Raw genomic sequence first — 11,540 nt, 5'->3', positions numbered from 1 at the left:
CTGTTAAAAAAAAAATACTCTTAAATATATTTTTCTTCAAATACGTAAAAGCACATGAAAGAAAGAACTTCAAAAAATGTAAAAAATAAATGTATTTTATCTATTTAAAAATGGTTGCCAGGGTTCAGTTACAGAAAGGAAAAATAATATACTTTGTCAGCTTATGTAAAAAGAGTTCATTTAGTCCATACTGATCAATGGGAAGTCTTTACCCATCTCTCTTTGGTTCCTGAATGGCAAAGCAGGGGATGTCATCTCTTAGGCCGGACAGCGTGTCACATCTTGCAGCACTGGAGTCTTCTGAAAGCAGGCAATGTGGAGGAGCGCCCAGTGGCCCCCTCCATCGTGTATTATATACCAGCTGTTCAGTCCATATAGGGTGTTTAGTTGAATATAGTTCCGTATTACGTAACCTTCTGGAAGCTTCGGGAAGGATTTATATATATCCTTCCATGTCAGTACACAAGTATACTCAATATAGATATTTTAATACTTATTCCTTATAAAAACTTAATTAATAAACTATGCCCTCCAACATAAACAGAACTGTGAACGTATATGTCTTACTATAAAATATTTGATAACTAGATGTATTAATTTTAATGCTTTTTAACACATTCCACAGTCTGACTGCTCTAACTGTAAAGAACCCTTTTCTATTTAGCTGCCGGAATCACTTTTCTTCCCCCGCAGTGACTGCCCCTGGTCCTTAGTGTTGTCTTTGGAAGAAATAAGTCCTGCGCCGTCCTTTATATTGACCACACAAGTATTTATACATATAAATGAGATCTCCTCTGAGACGTCTTTTTCTAAGCTAAATATATTTAACTTTTTCAACCTCTCATCATATGTGAGGCCTCCATTACTCATCATACGGGCGGCCTCCATTACTCATCATACGGGCGGCCTCCATTCCTCATCATACGGGCGGCCTCCATTCCTCATATGGGCGGCCTCCATTCCTTGTAATAGTCTAGTTGCCCACCTTTGAACTGACTCTAACTTCTGAATGTCCTTCTTAAAATGTGGAGCCCAAAACTGGATCCCATATTCCAGATGTGGCCTTACAAGTGATTTATAGAGGGGTGACAATACGTTGGGATCACGGGATCTAATCTCTCTTTTTATACACCCTAGAATCTTGTTTGCTTTAGCAGCTGCTGCCTGACATTGATGCTGCTGCTCAGCTTACTTGTAATAAGAATCCCCAAGTCCTTCTCCTGTTCTGTAGTCCCAAGTTTACTTCCATTTAATGTATACGCAGTTATAGGATTACTCCATCCTAGGTGCATTACTTTACATTTATCACCATTACATCGCATTTGCCAAGTATCTGCCCATTCTGACATCTTATCCAGATCATTTTGTAATATTATACTATCAAGGTCAGTTTTTAATATTCTACATAGTTTGGTGTCATCAGCAAAGACTGACACTTTACTATCAATCCCATCCACAAGGTCATTAATAAAGATATTAAAAAGAATCGGTCCCAGTATAGATCCCTGCGGCCCCCACTGCTCCCAGTACAGATCCCTGCGGCCCCCACTGCTCCCAGTACAGATTTCTGCGGCCCCCACTGCTCCCAGTACAGATCCCTGCGGCCCCCACTGCTCCCAGTACAGATCCCTGCGGCCCCCACTGCTCCCAGTACAGATCCCTGCGGTCCCCACTGCTCCCAGTACAGATCCCTGCGGCCCCCACTGCTCCCAGTACAGATCCCTGCGGCCCCCACTGCTCCCAGTACAGATCCCTGCAGCCCCCACTGCTCCCAGTACAGATCCCTGCGGTCCCCACTGCTCCCAGTACAGATCCCTGTGGCCCCCACTGCTCCCAGTACAGATCCCTGCGGCCCCCACTGCTCCCAGTACAGATCCCTGTGGTCCCCACTGCTCCCAGTACAGATCCCTGCGGCCCCCACTGCTCCCAGTACAGATCCCAGCGGCCCTCACTGCTCCCAGTACAGATCCCTGCGGCCCCAACTGCTCCCAGTACAGATCCCTGCGTCCCCCACTGCTCCCAGTACAGATCTCTGCGGTCCCCACTTCTCCCAGTACAGATCTCTGCGGTCCCCACTGCTCCCAGTACATATCCCTGCGGTCCCCACTGCTCCCAGTACAGATCCCTGCGGTCCCCACTGTTCCCAGTACAGATCCCTGCGGTCCCCACTGTTCCTAGCACAGATCCCTGCGGTCCCCACTGCTCCCAGTACAGATCCCTGCGGTCCCCAGTTCTCCCAGTACAGATCCCTGCGGCCCCCACTGCTCCCAGTACAGACCCCTGCGGCCCCCACTGCTCCCAGTACAGACCCCTGCGGCCCCCACTGCTCCCAGTACAGATCCCTGCGGCCCCCACTGCTCCCAGTACAGATCCCTGCGGTCCCCACTGCTCCCAGTACAGATCCCTGTGGTCCCCACTGCTCCCAGTACAGATCCCTGCGGCCCCCACTGCTCCCAGTACAGATCCCTGCGGTCCCCACTGCTCCCAGTAGATCCCTGCGGTCCCCACTGCTCCCAGTACAGATCCCTGTGGTCCCCACTGCTCCCAGTACAGATCCCTGCGGCCCCCACTGCTCCCAGTACAGATCCCTGTGGTCCCCACTGCTCCCAGTACAGATCCCTGTGGTCCCCACTGCTCCCAGTACAGATCCCTGCGGTCCCCACTGCTCCCAGTACAGATCCCTGCGGCCCCCACTGCTCCCAGTACAGATCCCTGCGGTCCCCACTGCTCCCAGTACAGATCCCCGCGGCCCCCACTGCTCCCAGTACAGATCCCTGCGCTCCCCAATGCTCCCAGTACAGATCACTGCGGCCCCCACTGCTCCCAGTACAGATCACTGCGGCCCCCACTGCTCCCAGTACAGATCCCTGCGGTCCCCACTGCTGACTATAGCCCGTTTAGAGAATGTACCATTTATGACTACGCTTTGTTTCCTATCTTTTAGCCAATTCCTTACCCAGTTGCATATAGTTTCCTCTAGTCCTTGCTTCTGGAGCTTTAGTATAAGGCTATTGTAACGCCCCTGTAAACGGGTCATTACAGGGTATTAAATGTTACCCCATTTTTCCCGGGCAGGAGGAAGAAGGGTCCCCACAACACACACTAACACCACACAGGCAGGAAGGAGTTAATAGCTTTTGTAGCATGAAGTTTTGAGTCCATGACTCATCCTGTCTCGTTAATGAGCAGGTGGCTGGACACAGGCAGGTCCCCATGACAACCAAGGGGAGGGGGGCCTGAAGGAGTGAGTTTAGTGCAGAGCACACAGAAGTTTAGGCAGAACGTCAGGGGCTGCAGAGGAGTGCAGACGTCCAGAGAACAGCTCCTGTTGAGGAGATGCCACGAGACCAGGGCTGATAACACCTAGAGGAGGGGAATAGAGCTGAGGACTGGGGTTCCCTAGAGAAAGTTGTACCCGGTGGCAGTTGTGTTAGGTCCGCTACCGGGGATGAGAGAGACAGAGAGGCGGCGAGTTCCCAAGATGCTCTATGCCACGGGGACAGCACTAACGCACCGAAAGGGAGAGACCCCCAGAACACCTCACCGGACACCCCTTCCTCCTACCTGCCCGGGACCGACCAAAGGCTACAGGCGGCGAGGACCAGCACATGGGTGCGATGTGAACCGGACTTTAAATAAAGAACAACTGGAACCGCACACCTTGACTGCTGTGAGTAATGCTGCCGCACTATGCCCCCGATATCCCTGAGGACTGTTGCCCTGGGTCTCATTAACCTCCCGGGGCTCCCCCGCTCCACCCGTGGGGAGCGATTCCATCCGGCTGCCCGTAACACCTGCCCCGGAGAGAGACTGCGCAGCGGCGGCTTAACACCTGGCCGCAAACCACGGGTGGCGCTGCAAGCACCCCCATCCCCGTCCCGTACAGTTTCCTGGGGAAGAGCGATGGCAAGCCCCCCCCCCCCGGGGACCCAGTTACCCTCCTTCCGTCCCCCTTGTAACACCGGACTGACGGTCGGACTTTCCTTTTATTGAAACCCGCCGGGGGTCACGAAAGCCGGGTCGGGCCACTCACAGCCTGACCCCGAATACCACCGGCCCGGTGACCGTGCGAGCCCTGCAAGCCCCGGCGTGGGCGTTTCACTATCATGTGGTGCAGGATCAAATGTCTTCGCAAAGTCCAGATAAATCCCATCAGCTGCATTCCCAATATCCAGATCTGCACTTACCTCCTCATAGAACCCCAACAGGTTGGTTAGACACGACTTATCTTTCATGAATCCATGCTGTTTGTCAGTTATTATATTCTTTTCTGCAATATATTTTTGCATGTCATCCCTTAAAATGCCCTCAAAAGTTTTGCATACTACTGATGTCAGGCTTACTGGACGGTAGTTGCCTGGATCTACCCTCTTACCTTTCTTAAATATCGGTACCACATCAGCAATCCTCCAATCCTGAGGCACCAACCCTGTTACAAGCGAGTCTAAAAAGATGAGATACAGCGGTCTGTCGATTACGGAGCTCAATTCCCTCAATATTCGTGGATGAATGCCATCTGGCCCGGGGATTTGTCAATGTTTAATTTACTTAGATGTAGGTGTACTTCTTGTGTTAAATTAATTATATCGGGTGGTATAGCCGCACAGGGGCCTAAGAGGTAAGCATTCTTTTTCTATCCCCAAACCAGGCAGAATTGTACATTATAATGAGCTCTTGGGCTGCAAAGGGCCCATTTATTGATCTTGCACAGCGGCCCTTTTCTTTCTGTGTCCGCGAGTGGTCCTGCCTATTTATTTTTGGCATGGATGCATTGACGGGCTGCCAACTCATCAGGTAGGACAAGAGTTGGGAGACAACCATTCTCAGTGCCATCTACCATGGGCCATTGTGGTCATATGGAGTACCTTCTCTGAAGGAATGTTACTTATAATAGATGTAAAACCTTAAATGAAAACCCAGTTGTTTTCAGCAACTAAAAGTTTCATGTATCACACATGGTGATCTGCGGATGTGGAGTGTGAAAGTCTGTATCCGCCTGTGTTCAAAAGTACCAAAGCTCTGGTCCCAGGCCTGGAGTTCTCAGGGAACTCCAGGTACTTATCCGGATCCGGCAACTCAGGTAATTAAACAAAGAATAAATGGGAAAATAAGGGAAAAGCAGGTGTTTTATACTTACCAGTGTCCAGCGCTGCTGTAACACTGCTTCCAGGGCCACTAATTATCCTTCATACATATGCACTGCTTCCCCCGCTCACCGGCAGTCCCGGTGTGTGATTGGTTGTAGTCAGAAGCACACCAACCCTTTGTGACAGCGTATTTGACAGGTTGCAATTACAAATGCTGTATGCGTGCCTATAGTGTAAAAATAAATAAACAAAATTGGTGTAGGGTCCCTCCATATTATGATACACAGCACAGATAAAGCTGCAGACCGCCGGCCGTGTGCTTATCTTGGCTGTGTATCAAAATAAGATGAACCACATGCGGCTTTTACAAAAATTATTTAAATAAATACTTAAAAAAAATCATCATGCTGTCTCTCTCAATTTTGATACCCAGCCATGATAAAGCCAACAGCTGGGGGCTGGTATTCTCAGGGTAGGGAGGACCCATGGTTATTTGGGACCCCTCCAGTCTAAAAATAGCAGCTTGCAGCCATCCAGGATTGTCTCATCCATTAGATGCAACAATCCCGGAACTTTACCTATAATAAGTTTTATTTCTATAGCGCCAACATATTCCCCAGCGCTTTACAATTCAGAGGGGACATGTACAGACAATATGAGACAATACAAAATAACAAAATTAGGATACCAGGAGGAGTGAGGGCCGTGCTCGTAAGCTACAGTCTATGAGGAAATAGGGGAGACACAAAAGGTGAATGGGGGGGAAGCTTGTCATATATGGTCCAGCCATCGATTTAATAGGGTATTCAAAACCAGCTGCATGAACCAGTCATTGGCCAGAATTTATACCGGTACAGGGGACAAGAATTGGAAGTACATTTTTTGTTATGAAGGGCAGAAAGGGTCTAGATTAGATCAGGGCAGTGAGGTGATAGGCTAGTCTAAAGAAATGCGTTTTTAGGGCCCGCTTAAAGGTGTGGATGTTGGGAATCAATCGGATTGCTCTTGGTAGTGTGTTCCAGAGCATAGGCGCAGCTCGTGAGAAATCTTGAAGACGGGAGTGGGAGGTTCAAATTGTTGAGGATGTCAGTCGTAGGTCATTAGCAGGAGGGCACGGGTGGGGTGATAGAGATGAGGGAGGAGATGTAGGTGGTGCGGAACCATGGAGAGCTTTGTAAGTGAGAGTGATAAGTTTATGTTGGATTCTGTAGCGGATAGGCAACCAGTGCAATGACTGGCACAGAGCAGAGGCATCAGTGAAGCGGTTGCAGAGGAAAATGATCCTGGCTGCGGCATTCAGAATGGATTGGAGAGGGTAGAGTTTAGTAACAGGGAGACCAATTAGTAAAGAATTACAATAATCCAGGCGAGAATGAATAAGAGCGACAGTAAGAGTTTTTGCAGCGTCAATGGTAAGAAAAGGTCGAATTCTCGAAATGTTTTTGAGGTGGAATTGATAAGAACGAGCAAGTGAACGAATGTGGGGAGTGAAGGAGAGATCGAAGTCACATATAACCCCAAGACAGCGGGCGTGCTGCTGGGGCGTAATGATAGAACCACACAGAATTGGTAATATTGGGTATCGGAAGGTTAGGAGAGGGAGGAAACAGGAGAAGTTCAGTTTTTCGTTTAATATTTCTTTATTGTTTTCAAGAAAAATTATATAACAAAGCATGAATATATATAATTTTGTAGTGCCCGGTTTTACAGAATATGGAAAAGTTGCAGTTTGGTCTGGGCATTTAAATCTTATACAGCATATACTACAGTGAACTTTATCGTAGGTCTTACAAGAAAAATTCTTCATAACATCCTTAATGACATCTTATCCCAAGTATATATCAATCGTTTATCTTTTGTTCTATTTAATATGTAGATGCCAATATCATTCTGTATAATCTTGCCATATATTTCAACAAGTAAACCTATGTACACTAATTAGATAAGCAAGAGAAGGAAAAGAGGGGAAAGAAAGAAAAGCAAGGGATGAAAGGAGAAGAAGAGGGAGAAAGAGAATAGAAAGAAGGAAAACACGAGAAAGAGAGAAGGGGAGATTCTGTAGGGTTCTGTAATGTGGCACCATGCCATCCTCCCATCAGGAGGGCCACTTCGCCCCGCCAAACATCAGTGTGGCAGCGTGCCCGTGTGTAACCAGGATTGGAATTGTTGTGTTTCTCTGAATTGAAGCCACGGATACCAGGTGGAAAAGCATAGTGAGTCTCTCCCTTCATCAAATGCTCTTATCTCTTCCAAACGTCTCAGGGCATCCATAGCCCCCAGCCAGTCTGGTCTTCTCAATGTATAGGTGGACCTCCAATGTTTCGGTATGATCTGTCTCATTGAGATCATGAAGTATGAGAGCAGACCTCTCTTCGCCTTAGAGATTGCCCCCCCGTACATTGAGAAGAGTGCCACTTCCGGCGAGGGTGTCACTCCCACTTGATGTAAATGATTATAGAGAGCAAAGACGTCTTCCCATAATCCCTGGATCCCTGGACAAGACCACCAAACATGCAGCATTGTGCCCACCGAGGTCTGACACCTCCAGCAAGTGTCTGAGACCTCTGGAAACATTCTGTGGAGCCTGGCGGGTGTCCTGTACGACCGTGCGAGGATTTTATAGTTGAGTTCCTGCATTCTACATGAGATGGTGGATTTGTGTGTTAGGTTAAATGACTTATACCACTGTTCTTTGGAAAAAGTCTTTCTCAGTTCTGACTGCCATTGCCCTACATACTCGGGCAGGTCCCCCCCGTCCCTCCAGACACTGTTATGTTGTAGATTATCGAGACTGTGTGGGGAGGTGTTTCTCGAAGGAAACATAGTCTGTCAAATGGAGTCAAGTCCTTATGCATCTCAGATCTCGGAGACAGAGAGTCTACAAAGCTACGTAGTTGTAAGTATTGAAACCAATGACTTGGCTCTCTTTGCCGGTCATCTAGCAAGGACAACAGTGGTCTGCAACCCTGTTGAGTAATGACATCTTTAACACGTGGGATCCCTCCCGTTGGCATTGAAATCAAGCTGGGACGGATTTCGTGAAGCCAGCATTGGAATGCAGGGTTGCCCACCAGTGGCGTCATAGGGCCCGGTTCCCCTGTCAGCCTATATCGCCTATTGGCCCTCCTCCATGCAGTAGCCAGAGACAAGAGAATCGGGGAAATTCCCAGGGTCTCCAAGTTGATTCTAGATGATAACCAGAAGATTCCCTGCGTCATGGTTGCGTCTAGATCACATTCAATCTCTACCCACAATTTTCTGTCCCTGTTATGGAGGAGATCCAGTATGCAATTGCCCACCGATGCCACATGGTACGCTTTAAAATCAGGTAGCCCCACCCCTCCACCACAGCGAGACCTGTTCAACATGGAGTATTTCAGTCGGGATCTGGTACCTCGCCATACAAAATTGCTGATCATCTTTTTTAACTTGAGGAAGAAGTTTTCTCCTAGATTCAATGGGATTGTCTGGAACATATATAGTATTTTGGGTAGGACATCCATTTTAATTGTATTGACTCTGCCAAACCATGAGATGGGGAGGTTATGCCAAGCCGTGAGGTCTTTTTGTATGTTTTTTAAAAGGTCTGGAAAATTATGTTCATATAGGTCTTGGTGTTTAGAAGGTACCCTGATCCCCAAATATTTAATGCAAGTGCTATTCCACTTAAAGGGAAAAATGGGTTTGAGGGCATCCTCTTCCACCGACGGTAGCGATACGTTTAGGATCTCTGTTTTTTGTAGGTTTACTTTAAAGTTGGAGAGTCCACCAAAAGTCTCAAACTCCTGCAGTATGGCGGGTAAGCTAATCCTTGGTTGTGTCACATATATCAGGAGGTCATCTGCAAACAGTGCCAGTTTATGAGACGTTGGTCCTATCTGTAACCCCTTTATCGAGGGGTTTTTCCTAAGCGCGTTTGCCAGGGATTCCATTACCAAAATGTATAGGTATGGTGATAGAGGGCATCCCTGTCTGGTGCCATTTCCAATATTGAATGGGGTTGACAGGCGTCCGTTCACACCCACTTGTGCCGTTGGTTCACAGTATAGGGCCTTTACCCATTGTAGTAAGCGCGAACGAACGCCAATTGCCTGCAGCGTGGCTTCTAGAAAGCCCCAATGGACTCTGTCAAATGCTTTTTCGGCATCGACTGTCAAGAGGCACATTGGGGTTTGGCGTTGTCGGGCTTGGGCTACCAAAGACAGGGTTCTAATTGTATTATCACGCGCCTCCCTCCCTGGAACAAATCCTACCTGGTCTTTGTGTATCAGCTTGGGAATGTAGGGGCCTAATCTCAAAGCTATCATTTTAGAGTATAGTTTAATATCCACGTTTATTAATGAGATAGGTCTGTAATTGGCGCAAGTTAGTGGATCTCTGCCAGGTTTTGGGATTACTGTTATTCGGGCTTGAAGTGTCTGTTTAGGGAACTGGCATGTTTTTGTTATGGAGTTAAAGGCTTTCAACATTATAGAGCTACAGGCTTCTCCACATATTTTGTAGAACCGGGGGGTAAACCCGTCGGGGCCAGGACTTTTGCCAACTTTAAGGGCTTTAATAGCATCGCCTAGTTCAGTGTCTGAGAAATCCTCTTCTAGGCTCTCAGCCTCTGTATCCTCAAGAGGGTCTGGTGCATATTTATTGAGGTATTCTAAGATGTTATGGTGTCTCATGTCAGATAATGGGGCATGTGGAGTTGGGATGTTGCATAGTAGGTTCTAAATTCTTCTAGTATGTCAGGGGTGGAGTGGATCTGAGTTCCTGTCTGGGAGTTTAGCGAGAGTATTGGAGTTTGTGCATATCTGGGATGTAAGGTTCTGGCCAGTAATCGTCCACTTTTATCTCCAAACTCAAAGATATTCCTGCGAAATTTATCCCTGGCACACAACGATTTTCGATCTAGTATGGATAATATTTGGTGACGAATGTTAGATATTTCTATTTTGAGTATATCACTGGCTCTGGATTTATTTATCGTTTCTTTGTGGCCTAGCTGCAGCAGTAGTTCTTTTAGCTCTCTTGCACTTTCTTTTTTAATTCTGGATCCATGCGATATGCAAACCCCCCGAATCATACATTTTAACGCTTCCCATTTGACCGGGTCTGGTGTAGGATCTGCCGCATGATCTATTTTGAAATTTGCAATGGTCTTATGGATATCTTCCAGACACTGCTCATTTTTAAGTAGATTATCATTAAATCTCCAGGTGTGTCCCGTGTCCCCTCTGTCCCTTACCCCAATTTCCCCATACACTGGTGCGTGGTCCGACCAAAGGAAGACATCCATCGAGCAGCCCGGGGATTTGTCCAGCAAGTCATGGGATATGAAGATGTGATCTAATCTGGTGTAGCTGTTGTGTACTGTGGAATGAAAACTGTAGTCTCTGACTCCAGGATGTAGGACCCTCCAAAGATCAACTAATTTAAGGGATGTCAGTTCCCTTTTCAATCTACGTAGTGCCGAGGAGGGGATTGCGGACCTACCAGAGGACGAGTCCAGGACCGGGTCTAGAACGAGGTTGAAGTCTCCTCCCACGATGATACAGGTGCCACCCGCAAACTCCGCCAGCCCCCTCAAAGTCTCCAGTCCAAAGGATACCTGGTCTTGATTTGGAAAATAGATGTTAGCAATGGTATAGATGTTATTCAAAAAAGATATTTTAAGAAATAACCAGCGTCCCTCCTGGTCAATGAGTGTGTCAAGGATTGTTGGCTGGAACGTTTTGTGGAAGGCAATGGAAACCCCGCATGCCTTCCGACTAGGGTGTGGGCCATGAAACCACGTCGGGTAATTTTTGGTTTTACATTTAGGTGTATTGGAAGCTATGAAGTGTGTCTCTTGGAATAGAGCTATTTTAACTCCCTTCCGCTGTAGACGATATAATATTTGACTCCTCTTTTCAGGTTTATTTAAACCTTTAGTGTTGTAGGTGCAAAAGGTTAGGTGCGACATCACAGAAAAGAGTGGGAAGGGGATAGAAAGAGAGAAAAGAAAAGGAAAAAGAAGAAGAGAGGAATAGAAATAAGATAGTTGAGAAAGAAAAGAGGTAAGTAAGCTAAGTAGGACTAGATGGCCTACTGCTCCTGAGTATCTACTAGTAGACTATTGTCTAATGTGGCACTCTGCCACGTCCCTAATAGAGGTACGGGAAGCCTACGGCACTTCAAGAGCTCCCCCGTCCCCACGACAGACCGCCACATGAAATATGAATAACAATCCACATATGCAATTTAATAATGATCAATAACTTTTCCTTCCCTCCCTCCTCCCAACCCCCGAATGTTTGATATATTTCAAATATAAAACATATGGCACCGGGAGAACACGGTACAACCAACTTAGAAAAATGTAATTAAACCAGAGCTCAATATCAGATCTAGATGAAGGGGAAAAGGGGAAAAGGGGAGAAGGGGAAAGACAACTGGGGAAAGAAGGATTATGTAACGCAGGGA

The sequence above is a fragment of the Anomaloglossus baeobatrachus genome, chromosome 8 (genome assembly GCF_048569485.1).
Source record: "Anomaloglossus baeobatrachus isolate aAnoBae1 chromosome 8, aAnoBae1.hap1, whole genome shotgun sequence".
NCBI lineage: Eukaryota > Metazoa > Chordata > Amphibia > Anura > Aromobatidae > Anomaloglossus > Anomaloglossus baeobatrachus.
The sequence above is the reverse complement of the archived record's forward strand: the minus strand, read 5'-3'. Positions refer to the sequence as shown.